Source organism: Chaetura pelagica, unplaced genomic scaffold, assembly GCF_000747805.2.
Source record: "Chaetura pelagica isolate M959 unplaced genomic scaffold, ChaPel_1.0 scaffold117, whole genome shotgun sequence".
In the NCBI taxonomy this organism is placed as follows: domain Eukaryota; kingdom Metazoa; phylum Chordata; class Aves; order Apodiformes; family Apodidae; genus Chaetura; species Chaetura pelagica.
Window position 1 is genome coordinate 2720187 of NW_009954185.1, and position 13583 is coordinate 2733769.

Sequence of the window (13583 nt, forward strand, 5' to 3'; positions counted from 1 at the left end):
GGGGCAGAAATGCTTTCTTGGCTACATTATTTGCCCTCTTCAGAGGCAAGAAAACAACGCAAAAGCCAAAATCTATTGCTCAGAATTTGTCTGCTTTTGTTCTTTTTGCCATTTATCTCTATTCTCTGCTCTGCAACCCTAATTGCCAAATTCTTATTTCACAGGAAAGCTTAACTCACCAGGTCCTGTTTCTGCCTTTAGATTCCTGAAGAAAATTAAAATAAAAGCTGAATTAGCTTTATGACTTCAGACCAGGTAGGCTTAAAGTAGTTGGGACTTGTGTCACACCAACCTGCAAGCTGACTTTAAGCTCGAGTTGTTTCTCTGGTGCACAAGCTAAATGCTAGGTAGTCTTTTTCCTCAGACTGGTCAAAAGGAGAATAATGACTTCACACATAAGACCTCTCAGGACTCATTGTTTTTGATGTCAGGGAAGCTGGCATGAAAAGGGAGTTTCCAGTTTTCCCTTGGGGAGCTGGCCTGAATGCCTCTTCCCCCCCCGGCACACACCGTGTGACCTGCACTGCACACTCAATTTAGAGGTTGCAGATCAAGGTTCCACTATCCGGATCTCTGGGCAACCACTACTTCCCTTTCTAAAGCAAACTCTGGATGCAAATCTTGAGACCAAACACTAGAAGATGTCCTTTAGGGGACAGGAAAGGGAAGGAAAGGAAGAAGACAGGAAACAATCTAAGTATGCGAGGAAAAAAAGAGTTCTGCTTCTTTGAGTACAGTAGTGCCTGACCTGTTTCTGGAAAGAGGCGGAGACTAGAATAGATGTAGGACTGATGCACTTCTATCAAAATAAGGACTGAAATCCTCAAGAAAAACTTTAAGGACAAAAAAATTTCAGAATATTCAGTGTAAATATGGTGTCCTCTAGATGGTATTGTGCTTAAATAAGAACAACGCACAAAAATAAGTAAATTAAAACTATTATCTGCATGTTTTACTTAAAAAGAAGCAACAATATTCCCCATGCAACATGTAACCATTACTTAGAATGAACAACTGAAGAGAGTTACAATATTAAAACAAAAAAACGTTTATGACCAATAGCTTGCTAATTCTAATGTGAAAAGAGATGTTGATTAAATCCTATGCACTGAAACTTAACCATGTTGCATTAGCTGTCAGAAAAACACATCCTTTACTCCATTAATAAATGCTATTTTACAATTAGATAAATTTTGGATATTGTGATCATTTTCATCACTCCATTTTATACCAGTTGAAAACTGGGTCTCAGTATTTTACTACTAGCATGGCAAGTACTGACTGCTCCCTGGATTTTAGATAGTAGCTTCTACCAAGAATCTCCCATCCATTTGGTATTAAATCTATCTAAAATCTTTGCATAGTAGATCTTGATACTGATCAAAAACCAAACCAGCCTAGTTCTTGAAAACAATTCATTATTGCTCTCTCAGAATAGCTAAGACCCAGGCTAATGAGATTACATGCAACGTGAGGTTACTGCAGCTAGACTGATTTTAGACTTCATCTTGTATCTCTGGTAGAGTCCCCAGCTGTGCTGAATAAGATAACTATATTGGCATTGTTGCTAGCTCAAGGGTCACTGCAAATGCATTATGGGCATGAAATGCATTGTATAGAACAGGACAGACCTGCCATTAGAAAATACATTATAGTGCAGAAAAAAAAAAGTGTATATAAAAACACAAAGTGTATATATATTCCTATGTGTGTGTATATATACATGCTTTGAGATGAAACAGAGTCATTAAAATTAGGAGAGCTAAAAATTACAAAAATACTAAGCCTTAATTCACATACAGGATGCAAGCTGTATTCACTTATTCCATGCTTAATGTTGTATTATTGAAGATTTATCTTATGCAGGTTTCAAATAATCCTCACAAGAAACAAGGTTGAAGTGAAAGGCATATTTGAAAAATTATTGAAAAATAAATGTATCTAACCAAGATGTAGCTGAGTATGCAGGGTACAACTATAGCATTCTACACATTTCAGCATAATCAAACTTTTCCTTTGACAGAAAATTTAATGATCCAATAATAATTAGCTAAGCTTCTTCCCTGGTTGTCAAATAGATTTACAAATACACAGCTAGAAATACTAATGTAGCTACTGTATCTAATATAATTACAGAACATTGAGTTTTTATAAGCAGCATTTGTTTTGTCTTCATACCAAAAAAAAAAAAATAACCCACAAAACAGCAAAGACTATGTTTTTCAGAATAACAGGCTTCAAAAATACCATCTGATCACTTAAAACATTGGGTTTTATAACATTTTTTATCACAGCTCAGTACAAATACTCAGTACAAATTAAAAAAATTAAATTTATTATATATAAATTTACTATGCCTCATGATAGGAATCCATTCTACACATACCAGTACTATGTATCTTGTATCATGCATCCATCTTACAAGAAGCTGCATCCTAACAAATTAATGTAATGGTATAGAAAAAATTACAGTTAAGTGCACAGAATTTTCAGAATAAAAACTAGTAGGCAAAACACAATTTGGGTTCTTAGCTAAGGGCAAACAGCATCAGAAAAATCTGTTTCCACCCATGAGGGGAATGAAATTTTAACTAGTCATAACTCAGTCTAAGGTGGGAGAAGCAGTAAGCCCCTGGAGACAGAATTAAGTCTGCCCAGAGGGATGAGGTGGAGTTAATAGTAGAGCTGCAGGGGAACAAATGTCAGTGGTTACAGCAGGCTGTTCTCTAAGATGTGTTTTATTATAAGGCACATTCCACATCATGTGGACTGGACATGTGCTCTCACATGACAGAGGAGGAAACATCTGACTCTTAGGAGAAATGGTGGCCAAAAGTAGCCTGATGAAGTTAAAGCCATGTAACTGGCCTCCCTGCAGAGTACTTGTAAAAGAGCACAGTATGAAAAAAACAACAGGGCCACAGCTTCTCTGGGCCTCTGTTCCAGAGGTGGATCAGCCTTTGGATAGAAACACTTTTTTCATGTATCAGGTCAGAATTTCTCATATTCCAACTCATGCACATTTTTTCTTGCATGTCCAAAGTGTGCCTCTAGGACATTGGACCTGTCTTCACTACATCCTCCCATTAAGTAGTTGGGGACAGCAATTATATCTCCCTGTTGCCCTTTTCTCTTTAGGGCTGAACAGCTTTCTCTGCCTCTCCTCATAAAATCCTGCCCCTTAAAACCAACCTGATGCCCCTTAGCTGGACTCATTTCCGTATGTCAGCATCTTTCTTGTATTTGGATGCCCTTAACAGAACACAGTACTAAAGGTACAGTCTCACAAGTGCTGAACAGAGGGGAGGTCTTCGGACAGCCCATAATTACTGAGCAGATTGTTTCTAGGTTTATGAAGAACCTCCCTTGAAATTGCATCTCCACGCTGCTGAAAGCAGACAATCTCTCCTTTTTTACTATCTTATGATAGCAAGACACACAGCACTGAAAAGCAGGAATTAGCTGCATTACAATGTGGAGGGGTAAAAAGTTTCTGCAGGATAAAAAGAGATGACTAGGGACAAGTTAAAAAAATTGGACCTGGATTAGGACTGGAAGTAAAGGAATTCTGTAGCCAGAGCTTCCAAATATTATTCTGTTTTTTTGCATGCCGCTCAACTCTGAATTTTTTCTACTGTTTGCATATAGCTCTGAAAATCAATACCAAGCTATAACCTCATCGCTTATGGATAGATTTCCATATGCCATTTTGCTATGACCTTTTGCTTTGTTTACTGAAGTGACAAATATTTGCCTTGTGTAGATAAATGATCCACCCTTGTGCATGAAAGAAATATTGATGTTACAGATTTCAGAACTCTTGGTTTGGTCAATTTGCTCCTTGAAAATTATATTAAATTTTATACTTAAAGAACAATATATTAAAAGCAAAGCACTAAGATGTTTACTTTTAAGCATTCATACTTTCTGATACATTCTTTCACTGCACAATCACACGTTAGCTATTTTCAGCTTGCTGGGCTGCTGTGTTGGTTAGTTGATTTTGCTTAAGAGTTCTGTCTCATTTAATATCTTATTTAATTTCCTTGGAAATTAGGGATATAATTTACATTTTCAATGTGAAACACATTAAGATAAAGGAAGAAAGAACTTTATTTTGAGGTGAGCTATTTAAAAATAGGTTAAACAGAGTGCTATTGTATTGAATGCAAAACAGAACAGTACAGTGTAGTAGCCCTGACTTTATCAGCAAACTATCAGCCCAAAATCTCTATACATGACTGTTCATCTTATGTCTTTGCAAAAGTATGTGAATGGCCACTACAAATTCTCATTTCTCTCATAAATTTATTGAGATAATCTGGGTACAAAATAAAGGCAGTTATTAGACCTTCAGTGACATATGCTCTCAGCTTTTCAGTTAGTGGATGTCACAAAAAGATAGACTATGTTTCAGGAAATAGATTCTGTCCTCATTTAAGAGGAAGGACCTTGCTTTTGCTGCATATACTGCTTTTCTTCAAAAAGATGCATTAAAAAGATATCGAAATTCTAATGAGGTTCCCTGAAAATCTAGGTTCCCTGAAGGCAAACTCAGCAGTGTAAAGCCTCACGCTTCCAGTGGTGTCTTATGCCATGAGACCCTAAAAGTTGCTACAGGTCTCTGCTGGGGTCATTTTTAGCGCACGCCAGGTTGTGTCCAACCACAAAGACAAATCTTCTGCTGTACTGACTGCAGTTTTGGCTAAACCAGGAAAATCAATATTTCATCTAGAGATTAAAATCAAAAGCATGTAAAGATTGAAACATCTAATCTACAGTGTGTTAAAAACATAAATAAACTCCATAAATTGTTAGGTCACATAGCAGAGCAGACGAGCAGCAACTTATCTTTTCTTCTCTTTTAAGCAGGTGAGCTAAGTAAAGCAAATCAATCACTAGAGTGCTTCTTGCTATTATTTCCAAATATAGACATTTACAGGTAGAGAGGGAAGGAAGTAGAGATTAAATTGCACTCTTTTTACAGCATAGGACTCTCTGGGCAAAAACTGCCACAAAGAACCCCAGGGTATAGTCTCTCACCAGGCTTTACTCTCTGCACTGCTGTGAAATTCACTCTAATCAATAAGGTGGGCATGGTCACCTTGGTGTACCTATCCCACTCCTAAAAAGGGAAGAAAATGCATGAACTCTGATTTCACCATCTGTTTCCACTGCCATTTCTCTGCTGAGAAATCAAGCAGGGAATAGTGAGTTGTATACGAATTTGTCAATGTGATTTGATGCTATAAGAGAGCTTAAAAACTCCACTGGTGTTTAGGGAAAGCCCAGTAGTAATCAAGGCTCAAAAGTTCTAAGGTAAGAACATATTAGAAGCAATTACTTTAACTGTAAGTTACCTTCACAAACTGAAAATATGTGACTTTTTTTCATGTGCTCTTTTGTGATTAATGATTGCTTATGCTCTCTTTTGTGCAAGCACTAAGTGACTTTCCCTTAAAATATGATAAAAAGTCCATGTAAGAAGTTGACTTACTGGCATAATTAGTTCTTATACTCCTTTGGAGCTAGAATATTGCCATTGGACTTGGGGCTTGTAAGCCAGAAAGTACAGGGGGGTGTGGGGAAATCATTAAGAGTTTTCAGAATGTCATCTCATTATTTTATTTTTTTTTTGCTTCTAGGAATCTGGGAGACAGGCATTTTCCTCGTTAATTACACTTAAATAACTATATAATGATTCTAAACTAAAGTCTGAAAACTTGGTACCTTTGCTCATTTTGGGATCAACATTGGGAAGAAATGTAATCATTCCAAGAGATGATACCCCAGGAGTTAATCATTTATTACTGAATTTCAGCCAGTCACCAAACCTTTTGAACTACAGCCTTCAAAATGTTGTATCCTCACTTACTCTAGACAGTCACATACCAAATAATGAGAAGAATAATTGAATTTCCATCCTTAAAGTTACCAAAAGCCATCTAAAATTTATTAATGTCTTTCATCAACTTTTTAATTTGTCAGTTCCCAGGGGTTCCTATCCTGTGTATTGTATCTAGCACTGCTGTCAAAGTATTGAGAGTCCCCACTATTCTTAAGGCAGGTGACTTTATGCTGTTCTAAACACTGAATAGAAGGTTGAACCAGAGCCCTAATTTTTGCTTTTGTCTACCCAGCTCCACTTACAGCATGTCTGTGTTGTAAACCACAGCACATTTAGTTAGCAGACCTAAATTCAGAGGAAATAAAAATAAAGATAATCGAAAACCAAAATTAGTTATATGAGTTACTTATTTTGAGTTTAAACTGTATATATCACCAAGCAATTGTTCACTCACACTTGTTTTTCTTGAAAAATCTGTCTTTACTCCAGTCTTTGTTGAGAGTTTCCCAGATGTGTGGTAATGTTGTGATACACCTACCTGTTTGAAGTCTTGTTTGTTGTGATTATTCATCAAGAACTCACTTGTTGACAAATATACTGTTTCCCTTATCTCCCTGCCTAGATGCCTCATATGAGCAGAAGGATCATTTCTGGTTGAGAGAAGCTATCTCCATTTTTTCAGATGTAAATTACATTTATGTCCAACTCAGACATCTTAGAAGTATCCTAGTTTTCTTCCCTGTGTCTTTCTGACTCAATCAGATTGTATCCTAGTAAATTTATTGTCTTCTCTAATTTCTTTATGTAGTCTCAGGTTTATTTAATTAGTATCTCTCAGCATTACAGGGAAATATGGTTGGATATTTGTTTGCATTGATCTCATACCATCAACCCTCACTTCATAATACATTGCACTGTACTAGATGGAGTTGATGTTCTGTAGTCTGTCTTATATGCATCTAATTAATGGGACACATTCTTAAAAATTATAGTTAATTACATTGATCACTCAATTTTACATCAGATGTGGTCTGTGTGTTCCCTTTTACCATTAGACAGAAGTACACAGGACTTCTAAAACAACACACTGATGTCTGATGTCCTCAAGCAAGAATAACACATCTAGCTCAGAATGTCCTCAGACACCATTTACATTTGGAAAAAAAAACAAACACATCAAAAAAACTCATATTAAAACAGTTCAACATCCAATAGCTACTTTGCTCTAACTCGTAGCATCCTGCTAGAGTCTTCCAGATCCCAATAGCTCTTCTCAATTTATACTACTTTCATCTCTCCAGATGAAGTGACATACTATATGGAATTATTTATTTGAAAAAGTTCTGTCATCCTCCTCAGGAGCTGTGTGCTGTGATTTGATTGATCAGAAAACTCCACAAGATCAAAGCATCTGTTTCTAAAACCATCTCAACAACCAGGTGTTGTCAGGCATGCTTTTATCAGAAAGTTCAATAGCTGTTCAGTGAGGTGTTAAGGGTAACACATATTATAATTTCCTATTTCAAGCCATTTTTTCATATTTTTGAATCTTTAACATAGGTGAAAAAGATTTATCTCATAAGCAAGTGCAATATGACATTGAAGAACGAAAAGCTATTCTATTTTCCTTTGTTACTTCAGTGAATTTGTACAGAAGTACTCGATATTTTTTAACAGAGATAGCTTAAGAATGAGTATTTTCCTGGAACTAAATTTACAGTGATAACTTTCTGGGACATAAAGAAAATTAATGTAAGCTGATGGATAAGATGGGATGTAGAACATTTTGTATTTTGCCTCATGGCTACTGTCTGAAAGGCTGCTAGTAATACTTCACTGCTGAAAATACTAGAGAGATATATGTTGAAAATTGTCTTTTATTAGACAGCTACAAGACAGCACTATATCAGGAATTGTGAAACAAATGTTACGGGTTTTGTAATAGGTATAACTGGGACTGATTTAGGATTGAAGTGTGCTGGCAACCTAATATTCAAACACAGATCTGTGGGCAGACATATCTGTCCTGAACAGTTCTGTTATGCCATTCTGTACAGAATTATTTTGGTTGCAAGTATTTGATAGAGCTATACAGTGCCAGTGAAATTCTTGCCTAAAATTAGGCAAAATTATTCTTTTTTGGTGACTAGCAGAATAAAAGAGCTGATTTTCTGAATAGTTTGCCTTGAAATTGTTAGAAAGTGCTCAGCAATAGTTACCTACATAATGAATACATGTACTAAAATATGTTCTTCCCTTGTCAATGTAGTTTAGGATTTTTTTAAAGACAGTAATTTTTTTGTCTTTTGTAAGACCCTCAGACTTCTTTTACAATGCTGCATAGTCTCACAACTAAAGTAAACACAAATTCTGCCTCCAAAACCATTCTCATTCAGGTAGCATCTCTCATTATTTATCAGAAATCATATAGACCCATCTTCCTATGTGAAAAACAGCAAAAAGTAAGGAAATATTATTCATATCCACCAAAAATATCTCATAAAATGTTTAGAGATCCCAGTTTAAACAGCAATAGGTGTTGCTGACTTCAGGTTGAGCTGAGGGTGAGAGGACAGTTTATCCAACAGTGGATCAAATTAATTACAATGGCCTCATTGGCAAGAGAGAGACCAAAATTTAGCCTTATGTCTAATGCTCAAATTTAAACAGATTACCATAAATCTACTGTATTATATTAGGATATGGGAGCTTATATACCAGAAGATCAAAAAAAAAAGCTCCTCACTTTTCTGCTTTTATCAAAAGTGCAATGTTTTCTGTAGCAATTTACCTGTGATAAATCCACAGTAATTACCAGAAGTGGATCATAAAATTCTGCTAGTAATTGCAATATGTAGTGATTCGTTCTGAGTTGTTTATCAGTTGGTATATCTGCTTTCAACTTTGGAGACCTAAAGCTTTCTTTCCATAGATGGGAGAACCTTATCTTTATGGCAATGAATGAAATTAAAGTAATAAAAAAAAAGGTACTCCATAAATTTCAGCTATGACACAAATAATTCCTTTTCAGAATAGCTGACTGTCAAGGTTGTGGTAATATCTATCAATTCAATCTCATCTGAAATTTACTCATGGAGAATGATTTAAATCTTGATTTTGAATCACATACTGTCCCATAAATGCTGTATTTGTGTGGCAGGAAACTTATAAGTCTATGGAACTTCTCTGCATAACACTGCATCCTGTCAATCCTTGAATCTGACTGATGATAAACAGCCTGCTCTCAAGTACTTCCCAGTGACTTCCAAATTTGGCATAGAATGTACTGAATTTCTTTTAAAGACATAGGAATTTAGTATCCCATTATTTTTAAGTCAGTGGATCAATGCACACTGAGCAGACAAGTTTGTGCTTTAAAGTGGACTCCATGGACAGCACAATAAAAGGAAGATCTGGATTTCCAAGCTTTTCTTAAATTACTTGCTGATTTCTTTTGGTTGTGTTCCTCCCCACAAGTTTGGTGTTTATGTAGTGTTTTAAAAAGTCATGTATAGATATTACATAGTATCATTCCATAATTCCTAAACATGTTAAGATTTAAAACACATTAATATTAAATTCAGTGATATCTGTGATACAGATATATCTTGTCACAATAAGCAACAATTTTTCTTTTTTTTCCACACCACTCCACCTGTACAATACATAAATCACAAATCTGGGTCTGTGGAATCTCAGGGCAGAAAAGTAGAAGGCAGAGGGGAGCAACCCAGCAATTCGTTCAGTACAAAAAATTGCTTCATTTTTCATATGGGTATTGGATCAGGCCCAGTCAGCATGGGTTTATGAAAGGTAGGTCCTGCTTGATGAACCTCATCTCCTTCTATGAACTGATGATCCAACTATTGGACAAAGGAAAGGCTGTGGATATTGTATACCTGGACCTCCAAAAAGCATTTGACACTGTTCCCCATGGAACTCTCATAAAAAAAACCTGGCTGCCCATGGCCTGGATGAGCATAGATCTGTTGGATCAAGCACTGGCTGGACAGTTGGGCCCAAAGAGTGGTGGTCAATGGAGTCAAACCCAGCTGGTGGCCAGTCACAAGTGGTGTTTGCAGGGCTCAGTGTTGAGACTGCTTCTGTTTAACATCTTTATTGATGATCTCAATAAGGACATAGAGTGTATCATCAGTACTTTTGCAGATGACACCAAGGTAGGTGGGAGTGTTGATCTGCATGAGGATAGGGAACGTCTAGAGAGAGACTTGGATAGATTGGATCATTGGGCTAATGTTAATGGTCTGGGCTTCAACAAGGCCAAGTGCCAGGTCCTGCGCTACAACGCTACAGGCTTGGGGAAGTGTGGCTGGAAAGCATCTGGCAGGAAAGGACTTGGGGGTTCTAATTGACTTGTGGCTGAACATGAGCCAGCAGGGTGCCCAAGTGGCCAAGAAAGCCAGTGGCATCCTGGCTTGTATTTGAAATAGTTTGACCAGCAGAAGTAGAGAGGTGATTGTCTCCCTGTGCTCAGCACTGGTGAGGCCACACCTGGAGTGTTGTGTCCAGTTTTGGGCACCTCAATTCAAGAGACAGAGGTGCTGAAGTGAGTACAGAGGAGGGCAACAAAGCTGGTGAAGGGCCTAAAGAATAAATCTTATGAAGAACACCTGAAGGAGCTGGGAATGGTTAGTTTGAGAAAGAGGAATCTGCAGGGAGACCTCATCGGTCTCTACAACTACCTGAAAGGCCATTGTAGAGAGGTTGGTGCTGGTCTCTTCTCACAGGTAAGTAGCAATAGAACAAGAGGGAATGGCTTCAAGCTGCAACAGGGGAGGTTTAGACTGGACATTAGGAAAACATTTTTCACAGAAAGAGTGGTTAGACACTGGAATATGCTGCCCAGGGAGGTGGTTGAGTTAACATCCCTGGATGTGTTTAAAGGTCATTTGGATGTGGTATTGGTGGATATGGTTTAGGGGAGAACTTTGTAGAGTAGGGATGATGGTTGCACTCGGTGAGCCCAAGGGTGTTTTTCAATCTGAATAGTCCTATAATTCTGTTATTCTATATGAACATTAAGGTTAGCTAAAACACATTCCTGCAATATTTAATGTTGCACAAATAATTGCTAGAGATCATTTGAAATAATGCATATTTTTATGCATGTTTTGAAAAATACAAAAAAAATTCTCATTTAGTTAACGCAACAACAATGTGAAAAACTAACCACCCCAATCATGTTATATAAAACCTGCTAGATATGCAGAACATCTTACATATACAACCATTCTGAGTATTGGGGACTGAGGTGTTTGGGAAGAATTCAGCTAGTGTAAATATGAAAGTTTTGTTTAAGTTTGATCTCTCACTTCTCTGTTTTTCATACCTTGAGTTGATTTTTTTACATTTTTCTTTTATTGCTCTTAGATGTAACTAATTAGAAACTAATGATAGTGTCAAAACTTAGGCCTACTTAAGTTGTTTCAGTTTAAATGCATAGAAGTAAATAATTTCTAGTTACATAATTATTGTCACTCCATAGCTGTGTCTTTGCGATTTGCTTTATAACTACTGTCACTTTTCAGTGACTACCAGGCATTCCGATACCAATAGTCTGGCTGAGAGCCATTATTAGCAAATCAAAGCAGATTTATTTGTGTATTTTTCTTCCCAGTCAGAGTTCTCTGTACTGCTGCTACCTTAGTTTTTGGCTCCTGACAAACCGTTAGTCTGCCTAGTAGGAGAAATTGTTTTGGCTCAATCCTGAGATTTCTTAGCAAGTACTTTTCTCATATTAGGGGCAGAATAGTAGTCGCTAAAATGGTTTGACAGAGCCTTCAAGAAAGCCCAGTGGAAAAGCCATGATTCAGATTAATCTGTCTGAATTGGGTTCCAGAGAAGCTGCTCATTCCTGTTCCCTGGATTCCTTCACATTCCAAATAGCCCTCCTTTCCCAGATGCTGTCTCATACCCAAATGAGGAACCACAGCAGATTTCCCCCCAGCAAAAACTGCTGTTTCCTACTAGAATACAGCTGTGGAGAGTCAGATTTATTTGACTACTACACACAATTTTCTTACAAAATATTTCTTCTTTGTTTAGTCAGAATCTTCAACAAGGAGCTACTGGGTTTAAGAGTTCTTGAAGTGAGATGTATGAGATCTGATTCAATAACTACTTCACCAGAGACTTGAGGTAATTACTCAGAAAATTTGGGCCACAGCTCTCTGTCAGTTGAATGAGGATGAAACTGCCCTTCTGTCATCTGTTTAGATTGTAAGCCCCTTGAGCTGCAGCTGGTGCTTTGCAAAGCATGGGTCTTCATTTCTCTTGGAGAACCTTCAGGATTGAATTCATTACACTGGTCAGGGAGAACAGGGACAGACATTAAGCAGATTTAACATTGCAGAAGCACCAATCACTGAAAGGGTGAACATTTTCTAATAGGTAATTTTCACTGAAGAAATGAGGGGAAGAAGAGCAGATTTCTGTGCAATCATACCTACTCATTAACTCAGTAATAATCATATCTATGGCTAGTGAACTCCTTGCAGTTCAGACCTGAATTCACTCTTTTCACCCCAGCTTATTTTCTAAGTTCACTGTAGCAATAAGCCTAAAACAGATTAATTTTTGCATCCTTCTATGGCCTTCATGCACTAAGGTAATAAAATTTGTGTCACTACTTTATTTCCTACTGTATATGCTGACTTCTGGAGTGTGTAGATCACTAATATGTGCAATTTTTAAATAGCCTGGAACACACAGTTTTGCAATAAAAGACAAATATGAAAAAAAAAACAACCAAAAAAAACACCCTGATATTTTGGGAGGACATATTAGAAAAACAGACCCAATTTAGGTTATTATTTACTGTAACAGAAAATAGAAAAACACTCTGGATTTGGTTTTGTTTAATTTTTTTTCTTGTTCTGTTTTTCCCGGCTGCCATCAGCAAATTGTGTCTGTAAGTTAAAGTGTTCTTTCTGGAATATGGAATAAGGTTCTTTGTAAAGTGAGTGGAAAAATACTAAAGTATATTAATTTAAGTGGTACTATTATTTTTTAAATGCCACATAAACTAATTTCAATATGCATTTTGGGAGACAAAGGGGAAAGAAGGTGCTAAATAGGTAGGAAAAAAGATTATGAAAACAGGAAGGACCAAAAAAGTAAAGGTCAGAAAGACAGTAAATAAATTATTCTGCAGAATGACAGCTTTTAATCTGATTAATTTTTGTTTCAGCAACTGAAAGTCTTAATACTGTCTTGTGCATTTTACTCTGTCTAGTAAACCCTCTGTTGCATTTAAAAGCTTTTGAATACAAAATACCTATGAAGAGTAAAAAAAAAATAAAGTTACCTTAAAATTATCTCTTAACCACAAATTTGCTTTTAAACTTTGTTTTAGTATGGCAGTCAAAAGTTGTAACTTCAATATTTATTGACTTTTGCTGGCCTTTTATAAAAAGCTAATGCATTTTTTATATATTTAGGCCTTTTAGCCATTAAATGTGCCATTTGAAAACATAAATGCTTTGCTTCTGAGTCCCAGAAAAATGTCTTTTCAAAAGGACAATGAAATTGCAGATGAAACATTTTTACTAGAGATTTGGGTTTTGTAAAATTAACTACTGTAACTTCATTGGCAACTTAAGGGATTTGGAAAGTGCATTAAAACACTCTTAACCTCCACTAATTTGAGGCACTGTTTTTTTTCTACTGTTCTACCCTGGTTTATTTTGTAAGGATAAAAATTCTAAGACTTAGC